This window comes from Mauremys mutica, chromosome 2 (genome assembly GCF_020497125.1).
Source record: "Mauremys mutica isolate MM-2020 ecotype Southern chromosome 2, ASM2049712v1, whole genome shotgun sequence".
In the NCBI taxonomy this organism is placed as follows: domain Eukaryota; kingdom Metazoa; phylum Chordata; order Testudines; family Geoemydidae; genus Mauremys; species Mauremys mutica.
Window position 1 is genome coordinate 142,634,616 of NC_059073.1, and position 23,017 is coordinate 142,657,632.

A 23,017-nucleotide genomic window follows, 5' to 3' on the forward strand; every position below is an offset into this window, starting at 1 on the left:
CCTGGGAGTTGTAGTTTCTCTGTACTCTATGGAAGCCGCAAGAGGCACATCATCCTGGCCAGAAGAGCAGAGCAAAGCACCCAATAATGTTTTCCAGTGGAGCTGATTTCCTGGCTCCCCCGTCACCCCCGCTTGGTAGGAGTTTATATACTCAGCCTCCTTAAACAGTCAGCCAGCTGCTTAAGCAAAACAAACAGGCTTTGCTGGGAAAAGCAGGGCTGGGCCGTAGCCATGTTAGTTGTTTGCATTAGCAGTGCTTTTCTAAAACAAATTTCACTGTAACGATAATAAATATTCAGTGTGGTGGGACTCTCGTGATTGTCTCATAAGTCTCGGGATGTTCTGTGGGGTTTCATTAAAACCCCCATTCCTGGGAGCGTGTGATTTGGAGAGAATCTCACTCGTTTTTGTTTTTGTTTTTAATGGAAGCTAAGTTGCTCACCTTCCCGATGGCAGAGAAAAGCGTGAAGACAGGACCTGACTGTGCCCCAAAAGCTCAGAAGCCAGGAGGCAAATAAAAAGAATCCAATGTTTATTATTTTTAATCTCATGATTTTTAAGCCAATCTCATGGGTTTTTTTGGAAACCTGGTTTATGAATGTTCGGGGTTGGCAAAACTGATTATTTATTATTCTGTTATTTCTTTTTCATAGAATCACCAGAGTTAAAGGCCAGAAGGGACCACCAGATCACCTTGTCTCGCCTTTATATCAGCGGGCACTTTCTCCTCTACCCCCTCCCCCAAGCAAGGCATGGTGCTTGGGGAACTTCACTATGAGCCCAGTCTTGCAAAGTGCTGATCGCTGGGTGCTCAGCTCTGTTCAGGATTGGGCCTGCAGTCCTGGCACACCTCAGATGCCCACTGATTTCATTAGATTGATTAGTGCATAAACCCTAATACTAATATTCAACCCTAATACTCTATGATTCTATGATAAAGGCTTTAGGATTGGAGCCCTCAGACTTGCTTCCATGTTGTACCCCTTTGTTGGTCTTGTATATTTAGACTGCAATCCTACAATGAGCTCCACACAGGCAGCAGAATTGCCAGTCCAAACCATTCAAAACTCATGAATTGTGTTTCAAAAAATCACGATACTGCCTTAGGAATCATGAGATTTTTCTAATCCTTGAGCCTTTAGATCTCACGACTTCACAACTGTGCTCTGCAACCATGAGGGCTAAAAACTTACTTAAAAAAAAAGAAAGAAAGAAAGCTGAGGCTGGCCCCTGTGGAGCTTAGTGCATGCCTTGGGATGTAGTATATGAGCCAAAGTCAGATGAAGTCAGTGGAAAGATTCCCATTAATTTCAATGGGCTTTGGATCAGGCCCTTTAAAGCAGTGGTTCACAAACTTTTGCACTGGTGATCCCTTTCACACAGCAAGCCTATGAGTGCAACCCCCCTTATAAATTAAAAACACATTTTTTATATTTAACATTATTATAAATGCTGGAGGCGAAGCGGGGTTTGGAGTGGAGGATGCCAGCTCACGACCCCCCAGGTAATAACCTTACAACCCCCTAAGGGGTCACAACTCCCAGTTTGAGAACCCCTGCTTTAAGGTATGTCTACATTGCAGCTGGGAGGTGTGACTCCCAGCATAGGTATACAGACTCACGCTAGCACACTAAAAATAGCTATGTGGACTCTGTGGCTCGGGCTAGCTGCCCAAGCTTGGACCTGGGAATCAGACAGGCTTGGATTTAAGGGGCTACCCCAAGCCACCACCCATGCCACAACATCCATGCTGCTATTTTTAGCATGCTAGCTTGAGCAAAGCTAGCACATGTCTGCTACCCAGGAGGGAATCACACCTCCCACCAGCTACTTGGGACAGGGTCTTAGCACAATGGAGCCATCATTGATTAGGCACCATCAGAATATAAACAAACAGTAGTACGGAACTGGGTTTACAAACCTATGCTTTGCTATTGCAAATAGGTTCCTTCCAAGCCCCCAGCCTTACTCATCTAGGGCTCATTGAGGTCTTGCATGGTGTGGGTAGGATGGTGTGGCACCAGGCTTTCTGGGAGCTCCTGGAATATAGGGGGAGCTGCCTGTGAATTACGATTTATTGGGGCCCTGGACACAAAGAACATTTGGGCTCACCACACCCTGGGGGTCTAGGGATATTGGGAGCTGGGGGAGCCATGGCCCACCCACTTTTTAACATGGGTGTAGTAGCCTCGGGCAGGCATGGAGTGGCAGGGGCTGCACTTCGCGGCAGAGGAAATGATCAGTTTCCCTGCCACGAAGCACAGCCCCAGCCTCTTTCTGCTGGGAGCCTGGACCACTGTGGAGAGCCCCAGACCCTCCACCTGCCCTGGGCGGCACATGCTAGGAAGTGGGGGGACAAGCCGGAGGCTGCTCTTGGGCACCCTTGCCCCCAGCACCCAGGGCAGGTGGAGGCAGGGCCGGATTTAGAGGCGAGTGTGACCCAGGTTGACCGCCTGGAGTGCGGGGCTTGGGGGAGCTGGACTCAGGGGGCTGTTTTTGTGTATAGCGGCAAAAGGGAAAATAGAATGTTTAAAGTCACATGTTTCAGCTATTCCGTGTGTGGATTCATTTTTCACTAACCGCCTAGAATGTTCTGGGCCTTTGTAGAATCTCGTGGAACCTTCCGGATTTTCTGAGAACGACATTTTCCATTTCTACGCTCAGGCTCATTAAAACGTATCTTTGAGTGACGATGGCCGACGAGAGACTGACGTGGCTGGCTGTTTTATCTCTCGAAAATGCCATTGGCCAGGCTTTGGATCTCTGACCCTGTGCTTCAGTTCACGAGGGCAAAGGTGAGAAAAGCGACCTTTTGAAATAAAGGACTAGGGTTAACTGTCTAAGCCTGTCACCTACTGTAATGTCAAGTATCAGAGGGGTAGCCGTGTTAGTCTGGATCTGTAAAAGCAGCAAAGAATCCTGTGGCACCAAAATGACTAACAGACATTTTGCAGCATGAGCTTTCGTGTGTGAATACCCACTTCTTCACCATGCAAGGCACTGCATTTAGCTGTATGGAGTGGAAATCCATCAACCTCATGAAGAAACTTGCACAAATACAGACAGACATCATCTTCCTTTCCAAATGCAAACGGATGGACATCATACCAAATGGACTAAAGGTAAAAAATCCACTGCTATCTACATACTACACAGACCACAGTGAGAGATTATGCCGTACTCTGTCAAAGAAACTGAGGAACCACCTGATCAGCCTCCTATACAGCAAACAGGAAAACATCAAAAAAGAGCTCTCCAACCTGGAGACTCTCATTAATAACCAAACTTCCATACAAACGGACTTCACTAAAATAAGACAGGAGATCTTCATCACTCACTTCACCTCTCTACAAAGGAAAAAGGACTGTAAGCTGTCTAAACTCCTACCTGCCACATGGGGCCACAACCGTGGTACCCCTAACCCACCCAGCAATATCGTCAATCTATCCAACCACACACTCAGCCCAGAAGAAACGTCTGTCCTATCTCGGGGACTCTCTTTCTGCCCTGCCACCCCCACCAACATGATACAGTTCTGCGGCGATCTGGAAGCCTACTTTCGCCGTCTCCGACTCAAAGAATACTTTCAGGACAACACTGAACAGCGCACTGATACACAGTTACCCTCCCACCAACAGCACAAAAAGAAGAACTCCACATGGACTCCTTCTGAGGGTCGAAATGACAGTCTGGACCTATACATTGAATGTTTCCGCCGACGTGCACAGGCAGAAATTGTGGAAAAACAACATCGCTTGCCTCATAACCTAAGTCGTGCAGAACGCAATGCTATCCACAGCCTCAGAAACCATCCAGACATTATAATCAAAGAGGCTGATAAAGGAGGTGCTGTTGTCATCATGAACAGGTCTGACTACCAAAAGGAGGCCGCCAGACAACTCTCTAACACCAAATTCTACAGGCCACTTCCCTCAGATCCCACTGAGGAATACACTAAGAAACTGAACCATCTACTCAGGACACTCCCTACGCTAACACCGGAACAAATCAACATACCCTTAGAGCCCCGACCAGGGCTATTCTATCTACTGCCCAAAATCCACAAACCTGGAAATCCTGGACGCCCCATCATCTCGGGCATTGGAACTCTCACTGAAGGACTGTCTGGATATGTGGACTCTCTACTCAGACCCTATGCCACCAGCACTCCTAGCTATCTCCGTGACACCACTGATTTCCTGAGGAAACTACAATGCATTGGTGACCTTCCAGAAAACACCATCCTGGCCACCATGGATGTAGAGGCTCTCTACACCAACATCCCACACGCTGATGGAATACAAGCTGTCAGGAACAGTATCCCTGATGATGCCACAGCACAACTGGTTGCTGAGCTCTGTGCCTTTATCCTCAGACACAACTATTTCAAATTTGATGACAATATATATCTCCAGATCAGTGGCACCGCTATGGGCACCCGCATGGCCCCACAATATGCCAATATTTTTATGGCTGACCTGGAACAACGCTTCCTCAGCTCCCGTCCACTCACGCCCCTTCTCTACCTACGCTACATTGATGACATCTTCATCATCTGGACCCATGGGAAGGAGACTCTGGAAAAATTCCACCACGATTTCAACAGCTTCCACCCCACCATCAACCTCAGCCTGGACCAATCTACACGGGAGGTCCACTTCCTAGACACTACGGTGCAAATAATTGATGGTCACATTAACACCACCCTATACCGAAAACCTACCGACCGCTATGCCTACCTTCATGCCTCCAGCTTCCATCCCGGGCACACCACAAGATCCATTGTCTACAGCCAAGCACTGATGTACAATCGCATCTGCTCTAACCCCACAGACAGAGACCAACACCTACAAAATCTCCACCAAGCATTCTCAAAACTACAGTACCCGCACGAGGAAATAAGGAGACAGATCAACAGAGCCAGACGTGTACCCAGAAGCCTCCTACTGCAAGACAAACCCAAGAAAGAAACCAACAGGACTCCACTGGCCATCACATACAGTCCCCAGCTAAAACCCCTCCAGCGCATCATCAGGGATCTACAACCCATCCTGGAGAATGATCCCACACTTTCACAGGCCTTGGGTGGCAGGCCAGTCCTCGCTCACAGACAACCTGCCAACCTGAAGCATATTCTCACCAGTAACTGCACCCTGCACCATAGTAACTCTAGCTCAGGAACCAATCCATGCAACAAACCTCGATGCCAACTCTGCCCACATATCTACACCAGCGACACCATCACAGGACCTAACCAGATCAGCCACACCATCACCGGTTCATTCACCTGCACGTCCACCAATGTAATATATGCCATCATATGCCAGCAAAGCCCCTCTGCTATGTACATCGGCCAAACTGGACAGTCTCTAAGGAAAAGGATAAATGGACACAAATCAGATATTAGGAATGGCAATATACAAAAACCTGTAGGAGAACACTTCAACCTCCCTGGCCACACAATAGCAGATCTTAAGGTGGCCGTCCTGCAGCAAAAAAACTTCAGGACCAGACTTCAAAGAGAAACTGCTGAGCTCCAGTTCATCTGCAAATTTGACACCATCAGCTCAGGATTAAACAAAGACTGTGAATGGCTTGCCAACTACAGAACCAGTTTCTCCTCTCTTGGTTTTCACTCAACTGCTAGAACAGGGCCTCATCCTCCCTGATTGAACTAACCTCGTTATCTCTAGCTTGCTTCTTGCTTGCATATATAAACCTGCCCCTGGAAATTTCCACCACTTGCATCCGAAGAAGTGGGTATTCACCCACGAAAGCTCATGCTGCAAAACGTCTGTTAGTCTATAAGGTGCCACAGGATTCTTTGCTGCACCTACTGTAATGCTACTTAATACTGGTTCACCCCTGGGCAGTGCGTGAGCCCCCCGCTCAGAGAGGCTAGCCCCTTGCCCCACCCCTTCTACCTGAGGCCCTGCCCCCACGGCGCAAGCCCCTTATTGGAGGAGCTCCAGCCCGCCCAAGCTGCCCCGAGCCTCAACCTGCCCGAGCCCCCACCGGTCCACGCACCCACCCCCTGGCCCACCTGTTCACCCGAGCTGCCCCAAGCCCTGGACGCCTGGAGGAGCCCTGAGCCTCACAGCAGTCATGGTGGGGAGCATTAGTGGAGGTCAGGGAGGGTTTAGCCTCCCCCAGCCTCCATTACGCACCACCCGTGGGTCCACCCAGTGTTGGTGTACAGTTCAATTTCTTGATGTTAGTATATTTCAGTTATTCTTAAAATTAAAAGGTTTCTATAAGCTTAGAAGAAACTAATTTTTTTATCTGTTTATATATGGCACGAATAAATACAGATGTACAGATCCTAGCTTGCAAATGTATCGTCTTATATGACAGGGATAAATCATGAATGCAAATCATGAATCCAAGTTGTGAAATGGGCTACAAATGCAAAAAAAAAAATAAGGTATTCAAAAGTTGAACAAATGTGGTGGGGGGGCCTCCATTTGGTCTGGAGCTAGCCCTGGGTGGAGGGTCCGCGGCTCTCAACAGCGCCCCAAAAATCCACCACTGCTTCCTGCTACTCTCTAGCTTTATAGAGTTTAGAACAGTGGAGTGGGCGCTGGACCTTAATTATTTTCCGACTTTCTATTGGTAACTTGCTGTGTAATCCTGAGCAAGCCATGTCCCCTCACAATGTCTGTGTTTCCTGTCTCCCACCCTTTGTTTGCCTTGTCTGTTTACATGGAAAGCTCCTTGGGAGCAGAGAGTGTCTCTCACTATATGATTTTACCGCATCTCCTACAATGGCTGGGGTAGAGTTTTTTGTTTTTGTTGTTGTAATGGATTTTCTGCTTAATGTAAGTAGAGGCTTTGGCCTTTCTTAATACTGACCCACCCCAGATTTCATTGTCCTTGAGGAATTTGCAATCTGATGGCATCTGCAGCTTTGTTAAGATTCTTTTTGTTTTGACTTTTATATTATATTCAAATATTTAATATAACACATACAAATATAATCTAATACACCACTAATATTTAATATAATATAAAAGTTGAATTAAAACAACAATATAGAAATGAAAGATTTCAACAGTATCAAAAGCAACATTTTTCAGAATTTTTATTCCACAGGAAGTTTCAAAATGTTGCCTTTTCATTCTGAATCAAAACAGTTTTCTTCCCCAAAATGTTGGACTTTCCCACAGAACAGAAATTCTGTTTCCTGACCAGTTAATCCAAAACTGGAGAAAGGCTTCCATTGACTTCCATGGGCATTGGATCAGGCCCTAAAACTTGCAAAGACATAAAAGAAATGTAGAGCTGGAACTGACTTTGAGAGGTCATCAAGTCCAGCTACCTGCACTGAGGCAGGACCAAGTAAACCTAGACCATCCTTGATGGGTGTTTGTCCAACCTGTTCTTCAAAACTTCCAGTGATGGGGATTCCACAACCTCCCTTGGAAGCCTATTCCAGAGCTTAACGATCCTTAGAGTTAGAAAGTTTTTCCTAATATTTAACCTAAATCTCCTTTGCTGCAGATTATGCCTGTTACTTCATGTCCTACCTTCATGAGTTTAATTTTTCACACTAGGCCTTGTCGAGCTCCACTGAGATCAGTGACAGTCTCTCTGTTGACTTTTCTGGAAGGTGGATTGGATACACTGTGAGTCATCCCATTAGCTCATATGGGACCACTCACAGTGTGTAAAGTTAAGCATAAAGTTAAGCACTTTGCAGGATTGGGGCCTTTGCTGGTAACTGTAGCAGATGAGCTACTAGAGGCAGGTGTACAGCGCACACTGAACAGTGGGTCACATATGTACAGCCCCAAGCACAATGCCCCAATCCACAAAAAGGTACTTATGTGCCTGACCCCCCAGATTTAGGTGCCTAAATCCCATTTTTAGACACCTTTGCCCTCCACAGAACTCCCGCTCGGCTGCTGCTCCAGAGGCACCTCAGCTTGCTCAGCACCTCCGTTTTTGCAGCAGAAGTGCCCTTGGTGCCTATATTTCTGCCTCTGAGTGCACCACTGCCTCCCTCTAGACACCCAGGAGCCTTTCTCCCACCTCAGCCCCATAGCAAGCCAGGACCTGAGGGAAGGTCAGCGCTCCGTCACCCGCAGGGCCCGATCTGGTAGGCGTGTTCAGAGGCCACTTAGATTTATGCAAGTCAGGGGAAGAAGTTCCCTTATAACCTTTAGCCTACTGGTTAGAGACCACCAGTTCATGTCCCCACTCTGTCTGAAGAAGAGAAGGCATTTGAACAGGTATCTCCAACCTCTCTGCTAGTGCTCTAATCCCTGGGCTATGGGATATTCTGAGTGGGGTTCCCTGCATCTCTCCTGTTGGAGTTGTTCAACTTGAACTAAATAATTGAATAACTAAAAACTCACTGGGCCAGCAAAAGAGTTAGAATGACTCTAACCTGGGCAGTGGGAGATCCCTGTGTAAGACCCCCTGGCCCCATCTGCCTGACGCGAAGAAGGGATTTAAACAGGCTGCTGGGGCCTTGACCTTGATTGGAGCCTCTGGGAGTTGCTGTAATGCAGATAATCTGTGACAATAATCCAGAATGCAGGTGACTGTCTCTACCACACTCTTATTTGGCTGATTTGATGGAAAATTCTGCATGTAACTGGGACCATTTCCAGCAGATATATATGTGTGCCTCCAGTTTTTGTTTTAAAGGAGAGATGTTTACTGGAAATACAGGTGTATAAACAAAATGCTAAATCAGATATGTTTGCAAGCAACATGCAGGCAAGAGTGATTAAGCCACTTACGTCTTTGGCGCGGTCTTTTTCTTTCTCTTACCTTGTTTGAAGAGGGCTTTTCAGCCCGGGCTTCAAGTATTGCCTACGAAAAGTGTCAAGGCATTTTATGAGTGCCTCACTGTTTTTCTCAAATATTGCAAGACCTGTGATAAATTCCTGAGAGTTGACAACACTCTAAATCACAAGAACACAAAACATAAGAACTTAAGAATGGACATACTGGGTCAGACCAAATGTCCATCTAGCCCAGTATCCTGTCTTCCGACAGTGGCCAGTGCCAGGTGCCCCAGAGGGTATGAACAAAACAGATGATCATCAGATGATCCATCCCGTCGTCCACTCCCAGCTTTTGGCAGTCAGAGGCTAGGGACACCCAGAGCATAGGGTTGCATCCCTGACTATTTTGGCTAATAGCCATTGATGGACTATCCTCCATGAACTTATCTAAGTTCTCTTTTGAACCCTAGTATAGCTTTGGCCTTCACAACCTCCCCTGGCAACAATGGTTCGAGCTGGCCTGCAAGAGCAACTGGGCCGGGGGGGATCTGGGTGGCTGGAAGAACAGCCACAGGAAGGACCTCAACTGCAGCTTCCCCAAAGCTGTTTGGGGTGGCCCAGCCCAACCTAGAGCCCATGACCGAGATGTGGGGCCTGATCGCCTGGTTGCACGACACTAGATTTTCATTATGGGTATTATAGGGCATAGCTACCCTATTTCAGCTCTAAACTGGATGAGTGCTGCTGTAACTCTGCTGGTGTCAGGACGGGCGGGGTGTGTTTTGCACACTGACAGTGTAACTCCTCTGTGTGACGACATTATGCTGCACTGAACCAGGAGCACTGAACCAGCACATTGGGGTAGGTGGCCCATTAGTAATGCTATGTATCCTTTTCACACGTTCCTTGCTGGAAAGGAGGAGGAGCCAGGGGAGTTTATTGACTTGCCCACCCGGCTTCCCCTTCCAAATACCTACCCGACATGCATACCTACCTCAATTGAGGCAGATCTTGCAACTCTTGCTTCTATAAATTGAGTAAAAGCTGCCTGATTAGCAATCCTTCATTAACACTTGTAAAGCACTTAGAGGTCCTCAGATGAAAAGTGCTAGAGACCCAAGAAGTATTATTGTTTCATTGTTGGTGATCAAACTTTCCAGCCAGCTCAGCATTCCGTAAATGAAACCACATGGTTTGAGTTATGGCATGTGGATGACCTAAAACTGGTTGAACACAGACCTCTTCTGGATATTTCTACACATTACAAGTGACAAGGAGAGGCAGAAAACAGCTTTTGTAGTCAAGCTGGTTGAAAGTTTTTTGATGAAACATTTTTCTGCTGGAAAATGCAGATTCAGTGAAACCTCTTATTTACTTGTTGTTAAATCGCACTGATTTTGGTGAAATTTCACATAGACCAAAATTGGAAAAAAGTTTCCAAAATGATGAAATGCCTCGGTTTGACATTTTTGGAGTGAAAAGTTTGATTTTTCATGTCAGAAAGATTAGTTCTTTCAAAGTTTACTTTGTTTTATACAAAACATTAAAAATAAAATAAAAAGGGTCAAAATCAAAATGAAACATTTCGGTTGACCCCAAATGAATTTTGAGTGAGTATTTCATTTAGTGGGAAATTTCAACCTTTTTGCTTTTTGTCCCAATTCAAGATGAATTTTTTTTTTGAGGCCTCAAAATTTTTTGCAAAATAGAAAATCCATTTTCCAACCATCTTTACTTATGGGCATTTTCACACACATTTATCACTTGGTTGCATATAGATTTTCTGGGTCAGAGACTTTGTTTGGGGTTTTTTTGTGTGTGTGTTTTAAATGCAGTTTTAGTGCTTATATAAAATGTCAGGACAAGAAGTAGCACAATCAGCATGAACTGGCACCTTTATTAGCAGTCTCCACAGAGAAGACATGAATATACTCCCAATTCACCCCTCCAGGCCAGGGCTAAGATACAGTGGCAAAAGAATGCTCAGGGAAGCTTGCAATGCTGCTGTATATATTATACCTGTTCTACAGAAGAAGGGGTCTGGTAGTACCCCTTACAGAAGCTGATGTCATGTCCACTGTCTTCAATGACAGTTCCTCATCTCCTGCAAACAGGATTATGAATCACAGAATCATAGACTTTAAGGTTAGATTGTAATCATCTAGTCTGACCTCCTGCACAACGCAGGCTACAGAATCTCACCCACCCACTCCTGTGTCAAACATGTGTCTGAGCCATTGAAATCCTCAAATCATGGTTTAAAGACTTCAAGGTTCAGAGAATCTTCCAGCAAGTGACCTGTGCCCCACACTGCAGAAGAAGGCAAAAAAACCCCAGGGCCTCTGCCAGTCTGCCCTGGAGGAAAATTCCTTCCCGACCCCAAATATGGCAATCAGCTAAACCTTGAGCATGTGGGCAAGACTCACCAGCCAGACACACAAGAAAATTCTCTGTAGTAACTCAGATCCCACCCCATCTAACATCCTATCACAAGCCATTGGGCATATTTATTGCTAATAGTCAAAGACCAATCTAATTATACTATCCCTTCCATACGCTTATCAAGCTTAGTCTTGAAGCCAAATATGTCTTTTGCCCCCACTACTCCTCTTGAAAGGCTGTTACAGAACTTCACTCCTCTGATGTGCATCCGAAGAAGTGGGTATTCACCCACGAAAGCTCATGCTGCAAAACGTCTGTTAGTCTATAAGGTGCCACAGGATTCTTTGCTGCTTTTACAGAACCAGACTAACACGGCTACCCCTCTGACGGCTACCCCTCTGACTCCTCTGATGGTTAGAAACCTTCATCTAATCTCAAGTCTAAACTTCCTGATGGCCAGTTTATATCCATTTGTTCTTGCGTCCACATTGTTACTGAGTTTACATAATTCCTCTCCCTCCCTGGTATTTATTCCTCTGATATATTTGGAGAGAGCAATCATATCTCCCCTCAGCCTTCTTTTGGTTAGGCTAAACAAGCCAAGCTCTTTGAGTCTCCTTTCATAAGACAGGTTTTCCGTTCCTCGGATCATCCTAGTGGCCCTTCTCTGTACCTGTTCCAGTTTGAATTCATCCTTCTTAAACATGGGAGACCAGAACTGCACACGGTATTCCAGATGAGGTCTCACCAGTGCCTTGTATAATGGTACTAACACCTCCTTATCTTTACTGGGAATACCTCGCCTGATGCATCCCAAGACCACATTCGCTTTTTTCACAGCCATATCACATTGGCGGCTCATAATCATCCTGTGATCAACTAATACTCTGAGGTCCTTCTCCTCCTCTGTTACTTCCAGCTGATGCATCCCCAGTTTATAACAGTAATTCTTGTTATTAATCCCTAAATGCATAACCTTGCACTTTTCACTATTAAATTTCATCCTATTACTATTACTCCAGTTTACGAGGTCATCCAGATCTTCCTGTATGATAACCCGGTCCTTTTCTGTATTGGCAATACCTCCCAGCTTTGTGTCATCCGCAGACTTTATTAGCACATTCCCACTTTTTGTGCTAAGGTCAGTAATAAAAAAATTAAATAAGATTGGTCCCAAAACCAATCCCTGAGGAACTCCACTAGTAACCTCCCTCCAGCCTGACAGTTCACCTTTCAGTACGACTCGTTGTAGTCTCCCCTTTAACCTTTTTCTTATCCACCTTTCAATGTTCATATTGATCCCTATCTTTTCCAATTTAGCTAATAATTCTCCATGTGTAACCGTATCCAGGGGAGGCGCTATGTTTTTTTCCTCCCCAAGCACAGCAGTCAGGCAGCCTTCGGTGGCACACCTATGGGTGGTCCGCTGGTCACATGGATTCGGCAGCGTTTCTACGGGTGATCTGCCAGGACCGGCGGACCTCCCGCCGGCATACCGCCGAAGCCTGCCTGATTGCCGCCCTCACGGCGACTGGCACGCCGCCCACCGCGGCTTGCTGCCCCAGGCATGCGCTTGCTGTGCTGGTGCCCGGTGCCACCCCTGACCATATCGAATGCCTTACTGAAATCGATGTAAATTAGATCCACTAAATTTCCTTTGTCTAAAAAATCTGTTACCTTCTCAAAGAAGGAGATCAGGTTGGTTTGGCACAATCTAACTTTTGTAAAACCATGTTGTAATTTGTCCCAATTATCTTTGACCTCAATGTCCTTAACTTCTTTCTCCTTCAAAATTTTTTCCAAGATCTTGCATATTACAGATGTCAAACTAAGAGGCCTGTAGTTGCCCAGATCACATTTTTTCCCTTTCTTAAAGATAGGAACTATGTTAGCAATTCTACAGTCATACGGTACAACCCCTGAGTTTACAGATTCATTAAAAATTATTCCTAATGGGCTTGCAATTTCATGTGCCAGTTCTTTAATATTCTTGGATGAAGATTATCTGGGCCCCCGATTTAGTCCCATTAAGCTGTTTGAGTTTGGCTTTTACCTCGAATGTGGTAATATCTACGTCCATATCCTCATTCCCAATTGTCATCCTTCCATTATCCCTAAGCTGCTCATTAGCCTCCTTAAAGACTGAGGCAAAGTATTTGTTTAGATATTGGGCCATGCCTAGATTATCCTTAACCTCCACTCCATCCTCAGTGTTTAGAGGTCCCACTTCTTCTTTCTTTGTTTTCTTCTTATTTATATGGCTTTAGAACCTTTTACTATTGGTTTTAATTCCCTTTGCAAGGTCCAACTCTACATGGCTTTTGGCTTTTCTCACTTTATCCCTACATGTTCTGACCTCAATAAGGTAGCTTTCCTTGCTAATCCCGCCCATCTTCCACTCCTTGTAGACTTTCTGCTTTTTCTTAATCACCTCTCTGAGATGCTTGCTCATCCAGGTTGGTCTACAACTCCTGCCTATGAATTTTTTCCCCTTTCTTGGGATGCAGGCTTCTGATAGTTTCTGCAACTTTGACTTGAAGTAATTCCAGGCCTCCTCCACCTTTAGATCCCTAAGTTCTTCAGTCCAATCCACTTCCCTAACTAATTTCCTTAATTTTTTAAAGTTAGCCCTTTTGAAATCAAAAACCCTAGCATCTTTCACCTAACTGATTTCAGTGGAAGCATCTTTCACCAGCGCTAACAGCTGGTTTATAGCAGATTCACGCTGAAATACCTAAATCAGTTTGAATTCACTCCTCCCGTTATTTTGGAGCAGATCCATGTGTGGACACGTATTTGGGGATCAAAGGGTCCCATTTCAATTTTGCTTAAGTCAGTAAAATAGGATACAAAAATCAAAACAGGGCACTTTTATTCTGGAATAAGTGTCCACGCATAAACTTGTGCTGAAATAATAAGAGATCTGAATTCAAACAAACAGATTTAATGATTTCAGTGCAAGTTTGTGTGTAGACCTACTGTTAATAAGGATTTAAAACACACACACACACCGCCACAAGTATCTAAACTGAAAACCTACTGGCTAAAAAGATACTTGGAGTGGTCCAATCCTGCATGTTGCTGAGCCCTGTCATTCACCATAAGAAGGGGCCCTCTTCTGAAACTAAAAATGTCCCTGCATGATCAACACCTAACTGTTCTCATGACCCCACTAATGCAATTGTTTCTGTTTACTCTCTGCTGGTCGCTAGGTGGCACTAGATATCACTAAAAATTAATGAAGCATAGCAATCAAATTGACAACCAAAAGCTTAGTTCTTCCTGTTGTCTGGTCTCTGCATTGTTTAGAATAACAAAACCAGAACTGGCTTGTGGCCAATGCAGTTTTATGCTATTACATCTGAGAATTAGAGGATGTTTTGTTAGTACAATTGGTTCCACTAATTGTATAGATAGATAGGCCATGCAGGGCCAGAGGGTGAAAAGCTAATTTAGGAAATTCCTCACACTAAAAACTTTGTTAAAATGGAATCAATACCTTAAGAAGAAATAAGAAATTGGAAGGATCTTTATGGCAGGCTGGTGGGGAGTTTTCTCCCAGAAATAATGAACAAAAGGAAACCAAGGAATTCTAAGCAAAGATAAAACATTACCATCATTAATAATAATAAGGTTGTAAAAGTATGGAAATGCTGAGTTGTTAACCCAAAAATCGAACCAACTAGAATGTATGCACCACTTTGCAAGTGTCAGCTAATTACCCAGTTGACTGAATTTAAAAAATGAATAGAGTCAACGCAACTGAAATCGATGACACTGTTGCTTAGTCTTCTAAGGGAGACAGTGGAAACCTCGGGAATTAAAATGAGACTGGAAAAGGGCAGTAGACCCCATGCAGTCTATTAGGGACCTTGCTCTGCAGATCTACTTTACCTGGGAAGCACATAAGTATTACACTGATGAGCACTGTAGAAGACTCTTAGATAAGTAGTAAATGTTCTGGAAAATATATCACAGGGAGCAATCGTGCATTGGCAGGGGAATGAACCAGATGGGAGCTACCAGGTCTTTGCCAGTTTTGAATGTGCTGAGACTGGAAGCTCTTTGGGGCAGGGACCATCTCTTGGTTCTGTGTTTGCACAGCACCTAGCACATGGGGGTCCTGGTCTGTGACTGGGGCTCCGAGGTGCTATGGCACTGCACATGGTACCAATGCGCTGACCCAGAGAGCCTAGATGAATGCTCTGTGAGGACTCCTGTTTCACCGTTACGGATACATTTGAAGATCCCGCATTCTTTATTAGGTGGTATAGAAGCCTGCAGAGGGTTAGGGATCCGGATGTGCATCAGGTGGAATTATTCCATAGCAAGCACCACCACACCCTCTTCACACCACTGATGCTGCAAAAGCAGCAGCTCCAATGGTTAGAGAAGGGGACTAGTTAGAGGACCTGGGCTCTGTTCCTAAGTCTGCCATTGGCCTGCTAACTCAGATAACGGAGTGCTCCCCAAGCTTGGCCGTTCTTAGGCCTTTCCTGCAAACCTTCACTAGGTCCTCCCCTAGTTACCTCTTCCTTAGAGAAATAGGAACTTCACCCTCCTTTATACCCTCATATTGGAGCTAATTGCAAACTCCTGGACTAACCTCAGGATAACTCAGCACAAATATCTCTGCGTCTCAGTACAGGGTTCCAGCACATGAATTTATGACAGCTCAATAGAAGGAGCCCTGTATTCCTTCCTGTGCTGGGTTCTAGAAATCATCCCCCAGTTACAAGCATATCAGGACTTCAGATGGTAGGTTCAATGTGCTGCTATTATATTGTTATTGAATGACTCCATCCCAGCCCCAGATTCCTGCCTCTATGGAGACCTCTGTAATTGGAAAAGAAGGACTGCAACATAATTCTGACAATTGCATCACAATGGTGGTGTCAGATATCCCCATTCTGAGAGCCTGCCTGTCACACACCACTCACCACCAGCCATGCATTAAAAATGAACCTGCAATCTCACTATGCATGAAATTCATCTGAGATACATATATCAAGCTGGGTTCTCGTCTCCCTGCCCTTTCATATCATAAGAAAGATTCTGCAGCTAGAATTTAGCAAACAATGCAGGAGGCAGAACAGAACCAGGGCCGGCTTCAGGCACCAGCGCAGCAAGCGAGTGCTTGGGGCGGCCAAGAGGCGTCTGGCTCTTTGGCGGCAATTCGGCAGTGGGTCCCTTGCTCCCTCTCGGAGGGAAGGACCTGCCGCTGAAGAAGAAAGCGGCTTTTTTTTTCTTCCCCGTGTCGCTTGGGGCAGCAAAAACCCTGGAGCCGGCCCTAAACAGAACCCAACTCATTTTTAACATAGCTGTAGCTGCATTGTCTCTGCAGGTTTAGCAAAAGTACAAAACTGGGTTGGTAAGTAAAGCCAGTAGATATGGCTCTGCAAACAAGCATAAGGCATTTAGATACCGTGTTGACAGTACATTATAAAAAATAAAAAGTAGATGGGACGGACAGGTTGTAGACAGGGAATCCTTGTAAAGTTTGTATTTTGACGGAAAAGTTCTTTTATGAGGCTGTCTCTTGTTACTTTATAATCTTTTGATAATTTAACAGAAACAACTGAGTACTGCTCCGATTTCCATTTCATTATGTAAACAGATTCTTATCAGGAGTTCTCGTGGGCTGGATTCTCAGATTGTAGCCTGGATATCTAGTTCCATGATAAAAATCTGTATCAGTCTAGTGTGATTTTCTGCATTATCTAGCAATGGAAATCAGAAAACACCTCACTAACACAATGTGTGGATCTCAATACTTTCCCAGTGGACCACCAATGAAAACACTGAACCTCGATTCCAATCTCACTTTTTCTGGTGTTACTCCATTGGCATCAAAGGAACCACTCTGATTTACACTGGGGTAAGGGAGAGGTAAATCAGATCTGTTGTCTATAGACTGAGAATCAATCACAAGGCTGTTAAGAAAAGGTGTTTGGCTAGATGCAATAGTATAAAATAGGTTATTCCTTTGAGTGCATGTGTAAAATCACAATCCTCTGTCAAGCGGGAGGAATCTGTGATCAGCCTTGTACATTCACTTCATTAATTGTTTCTTGTTAAATATGTAGAATAATGACGAGGCCAAAGGAGAGGAGGAGAATATTGCATTCGCGTAAAACCAGATTCTGATGCCCTTACTCAGGTTGAGTAATACCTTACTCCACAAATAATCCCATTGAAATTAATAGGACTCTTTATAGAGTAAAGGGCTACTCAGAAAGAGGAAGAAGATGAGCATCTTCTGCAGAGAGTACCCAGTTTTGCAAATGGGGCATGCATGGCCTTTTGCGCTCTGATCTCTTGTGGTGAGTGAAGCAGGTGTTTGTTTTAGAATAAAACTCAGACGTGGAATCTTTCCTAAGGCATTCCCTTAGACATATATTTGCAAAGGTGCCCAGAGAGCTTGGGACATGAGCTTGTGTAAATTAAGACCCAACATTTCAAAAGCAGCCAGTGATTTTGGGTGACTTGATATTTGGAACCCACCTTGAGACACTGGCAGTCTGATTATCAGAAGAGCCCAGGGCCTGCAACGGCAGCTGAAATCAGTGGGAGCTGCTCGTGCTCAGGGTTTCTGAAAATGAGGTGTTGGTTGTTTCAGGTTGGAGTCACCCAAAATCCATGGCCACTTATGGGAATTGGGGCCTAATTCTTCAAAAATGAAAAGAACAGAAGTGTGGGTTACTGACTGGAGCAGGGGTGGGTAGTCAGGACTCCTGGGTTCCATTTTTGGCTCTGCCACTGAATTGAACCCTTCTTTCTTCTGATGTCACAATCTGGGATGGAACTGGTGTGGGGTAGGTTCCTCCCTGGCAGCCAGGGAAGAAATGCAGAATTCTGCTGGGCAGCACTTCTGTTTCAGAACTCAAAGGGAAAGATGTGCAAGGTAGACAAGTACGACCGCACCTGTTTCTTCATAGTAACCATGGCAAGGGGACACTGCATAGCACTGATCAGAGAGCAGGGGAACCCCCAGCCAGAAGGCTACTGCTCTGGAGGGGAGCAAATGCCACAGATCCACATAGGGGAATTATTCTCAGAGTTAGCGGACCTCCTGGAGGCTGCATGCCCTAGGTGGGGAAATGGAGCAGCTCATGTGAGCAAGAAGCTGCAGAGGTGCCTGGATGCAGGTAACTATAGCCAGACCTACAAAGTACTTAGGCTCCTAACTGATTTCAGTGGAAGTTAGGAGCCTAAATAACACTGTGGATCTGGATCTACTCACCTAAGATCTTCCTCCTACCCCCACCACCTTGCAGAACAACTTTGCAACATCTCAGTGGGAGAGCCAGAGTTTTGTACAGTTTGTGTATTTTTCCTCTAGGGCTCATCCCCTATGTGATGGAGCAGCCCTGCCTCTGAATAAGTCAGAAGGCTACAGAGCCAGCATGTGCAGTAGCTTTCCAGGGATTGAAGAGCTGACTTCTGGGGAACCAGAATACATTTAATTGCAAATGAATAGATTTGGGGCACCATTGCACATTATAAAAAACACTTTCCATCTTCAAAGTGCTTCCCAAATGTTAACCAATCAACCTCCCCGAGCTGGAGTCTTCCCCTGGGGTGGGGGGTGGGGGGCGGCGGGGAGTTCCATTAGACAGAGCATGGATGGTAGGAACTGTGCAGCATTTTCAGAAGCTGAATAACATGAAATGATGAATAACATATGTCAGCATGAAATAATTATTGCTTCTAACCCTGTTGGTTTGAAGGGCAGAGCCATCCAATGCTGAAAAATACATGGGCTGGAAAGCAGACAGCAGATGCAGCTTTCCAAAGGGCATGTGCTAAAAAAATAAAAAGAAGCAGCACCAACATAAGGAGGAAAGACTTGGCAGCACCCTGGCGAGTAGTTCAAAGGGGCCTTGGAAGAAGAAAAGTGTATCTGAGCAGAGAAAAAGACAAGGCAGATCTGACGCGATAGGAATGAATGAGAAGTGAAAACAGTAGGAGTGAAATGCTGCAGTGGAGGGGGGAATGGTTGCTCTTGGAATAAATTGTCAGTGCACTCCTGGGAGTGGGTTTCTGTGCTTCCCAGGAGTCGGGGGTCAGATCCTCAGCTGGTGTAAATCAGCATATGTCATAGGTCTCACCCCCACTCTGAACTTTAGGGTACAGATGTGGGGACCTACACTAACATCTCTAAGCTTAACTACCAGCTTAGATCTGGTCTCGCTGCCACCATCCAGATTTCTGAGTTATCTGGAAAACTCTGTCTTCCCCCCCAAAACCTTCCCTTCCCTGGGTAGCCTTGAGAGACTCCTCCACCAAGTCACTGGTGAACACTGATCCAAATCCCTTGGATCTTAAAACAAGGAAGAATTACTCCTGCCCCCTCCTTTTCCCCCCCCCCACCAATCCCCGGTGAATTCAGATCCAATTCCCTTGGATCTAAAAAACAGGGGGAAAAAATCAGTCAGGTTCTTAAAAAGAAGGCTTTTAATTAAAAAAAAGAATGGTAAAAGAAAAAAAACCTCTGGGAGACAGCATACAAGCTGATCTCACAGACAACAGATTTAAAACACAGGATGTTCCCCTGGGCAAAAACCTTAGTACACACAAGAATACCCAAATTTGATTACTCCCCTAATTGCACAAAGACAAGTTACAAAGAAAATAAATATAAACCTATTTATTCCTTTCTAAAACTTACTACTCTGATAAGAGGCTGGTTCCTTGATCTTTTTCACTCTGGCTGAAACTGAAGCTGACTCTAAACAAAGGAAACTTCCCTCCTTCCTTTTGAAACATCTTGTTCCCCCATTGGTTCCTCTGGTCAGGTGTCAGCTAGGCTAGGTGAACTTCTTAACCCTTTGCAGGTAAAAGAGGCATTAACCCTTAATTATCTGTTTATGACAGCATAGCTCATGCAGATCCTCCAATGGAGGATCAGACCTGGGATCCATACTGATAACACTCAAACGAGATGGGTATTTTGCTTGGCTGGGGGGTGTGGAGGAGCACTGGGCTCAGTTCTGGAATGACTCTAGATTTACATCCGCGGACTTGAAAGCCAAATACAGCCCACTGGATTATTTTTTGTTGTTGTTTTTCACCCCCTGGGATCTTTGGGCCCAATTCTGCAAAGAGGCTAGTGTTCTCACTGTCCATTGTACATCCAAAGCTTTGTCTTAGCTACATGACATGATGGGTGAACACTATGGTCCTGTTGAAGTCAGTGCCATTTGAAATCAATAGGGCCAGGATGTCACCCAAGGACAACACATGTTGGTCCCATCCACACTACAAATTGTAATCCTGTTGTAAGCAGGGCATGGTCTCAGATACTGCAGAGTTGGGGTAGATAGATAGATAGATAGATTAGATAGGTGGGTAGGGTTAGATAGATAGATTAGATTAGATAAGAAGGATATCAGTGTTGTAAGTGGGATCCTTGCCTCTGTATTTCTATGGTGTATTTGTGCCCTGTGTATCATTTTCCGTCCACAACCTCTTCACTCCAATGAAACAGTAAGAAACTTTATTTTTTTAAACTTCAGGAATAGCACAGCCTCTGCTGGAAAAGAAACTGCTGGAGCCCAGGCTGCAATGGAAACAATAATAAGCTAGCTGTACAAACATGCTCTTTGAAACACAGCTTGCCTTCGTTCAGGCTGCCAATTTGAAGTCATGGTAACGTCCTGCAAGAAGGCGGATTGCACAGGAGAGAGATGAACAAGGTGTGGCCACCCGCTGCACACACTGGAAAGGAGAACCTGAGAAGAGGGATTTCCTGGGGTGAGCTTCTTCACACTGCACAAAGGGTCTGAAGGTGAGGACTGTGAGCAAAGGGAATGACCCAACACTGTTATGTAGAGGGGAAAATGCTAATAAACAACCCAGGGATGAACAACTTTTTGTTCTGGGCATTTGTGCTCTTTAATTTTGTACCATGCTTAGATACAAAGGGGAGAGGCACTACACACAAATGATAGCTAGCTAGATTATTTAATTATTATTTGCACAGTGATAACACCCTAGGAGCCCAATTCATGCACCAGGAGCCCACTGGGATAAGTGTGGTACAAACACTGAACGAAATAATGGTCTCTTTCTCCAAAGAGTTTACAATCAGTGCAAAGGAATGCACATTGGAAAAAATAATCCCGACTACAGATATATAATAATGGGTAGCTGTTTCCACTAAAGTAGCTGTTACCACTCAAAAAAGGCATCTTGGAGTCATTGTGGCTAGTTCTCTGAAAACTTCAGCTCAATGAGCAGCAGCAGCAGTAAAAAAGACTACCAGAATGTTAGCAACTACAAGGAAAGGGATAGAAAATCAGACAGATAACATCATAATGCTACTATATAAATCCATGGTGTGCCTGCCTCTTGAATAATGTGTCCAGTTCAGGTCATCTCATCTCAAAATGAATATAGTGGAACTGGAAACGGTTCAGAGAAGGACAACAAATATGATCACAGATACAGAATGGCTTCCAGAGAAGGTGAGAGTAAAAAGATTAGGGCTGTTCATCTTAGAAAAGAGAAAACTGCAGGGGGATTTGATAGAGGTCTATAAAATCATGAACGGTGTGGGAAAAGTAAATAGGGAAGTGTTATTTACCCTTTGAAACAATACAGAAACCCAGGGTCACCCAATGAAATTAATAAGCAGCAGGTTTAATACAAACAACAGGAATGCACAAAATGCAATTAACCTGTGGAACTCAGTGCCATGTGATGTTGTGATGCCCAGAAGTATAACTGGGTTCAAAAAGGATTACTAGATAAATTCATGGAGGATAGGTCCATCAATGGCTATTAGCCAAATGATCAAGGATGTAATCCCATTTTGTGGGTGTCCCTAAACCAGTGCCGTAACAAGGGCGAGGCAAGTGAGGCACTTGCCTCAGGCGCACAAAGTGGAGGGGCGCAGCTCTACAGCAATCGGCGGGGCTTTCAGCAACACCTCTACTGCCGCTGCTTCTTCAGCTACGGGTCCCTGAGTCCAGGGCCGGCTCCAGGCCCCAGCACACCAAGCGCGCGCTTGGGGCGGCATGCTGCGGGGGGCGCTCTGCCGGTTGCCGGGAGGGCGGCAGGCGGCTCCGGTGGACCTCCCGCAGGCGTCCCTGCGGAGGGTCCGCTGGTCCCGCGGCTTGGTGGACCTCCCGCAGGCATGCCTGCGAATGCTCCACTGGAGCCGCAGGACCAGCGGACCCCCCGCAGGCACGTCTGCAGGAGGTCCACCGGAGCCGCAGGACCGGCGACCGCCAGAGCACCCCCCGCGGCGTGCTGCCGTGCTTGGGGCAGCGAAATTGCTAGAGCCGCCCCTGCCTGAGTCCCTCTCGGAGGGAAGGACCTGCTGCCAAATTGCCACTGCCGCTTCATTCATTCTTGGGTGGCAATACAGCGGCAGGTCCTTCTCTCCGACAGGGACTCAGGGACCCGCTGCCGAACTGCCACCAAAGAGCCTGGAGCCGGCTCTTGCCTCAGGCGCAAAAATTCCTTGTTACGGCTCTGCCCTAAACCTCTGACTGCCAGAAACTGGAGGGGAAGAGAGGGGTGGATCACTCCCCTAAGGTAGGATATTGGTCACAGTAGGGCAGTACTTATGTTCTGAATCTAAGCTAGATACTGTAAATGGAAGGAATAGATGCTCTGAGGAATGGCTAGCTAGGTGAACCCCAGTTGTAAGAGTCTCCATTTAATTGTGACTGAGTTCATGCCCTGGGTTTAGTGAGGGGGGGGCGTCCTTTGGTGCTCCCCTTGAGTGATAACCCAACCCCCAGAGCTAGGGAGAGGAGAAATGGATCCCCCTGCGGGGAAGTGCCTGGCTCCAGGGAGCAGGAGAGGCTACCCCCACCCAGTGACAGCGGAGCTACTGACGGGTTATTTCCAGACCTGGAATCCAATGAGTCCCCACCCATTGTCAGGGC

General features: G+C 45.7%; 1 long non-coding RNA gene across 1 annotated transcript; it reads left to right on the forward strand.

The window, feature by feature from the left end:
* The first annotated feature begins 26 nt into the window (after positions 1-26).
* On the forward strand, positions 27-20,930 carry LOC123365084. The gene is made up of 3 exons (XR_006577418.1): positions 27-135; positions 2,665-2,795; positions 20,636-20,930. It is a non-coding gene; the product is annotated as an uncharacterized LOC123365084 (long non-coding RNA).
* Positions 20,931-23,017: the final 2,087 nt, after the last annotated feature.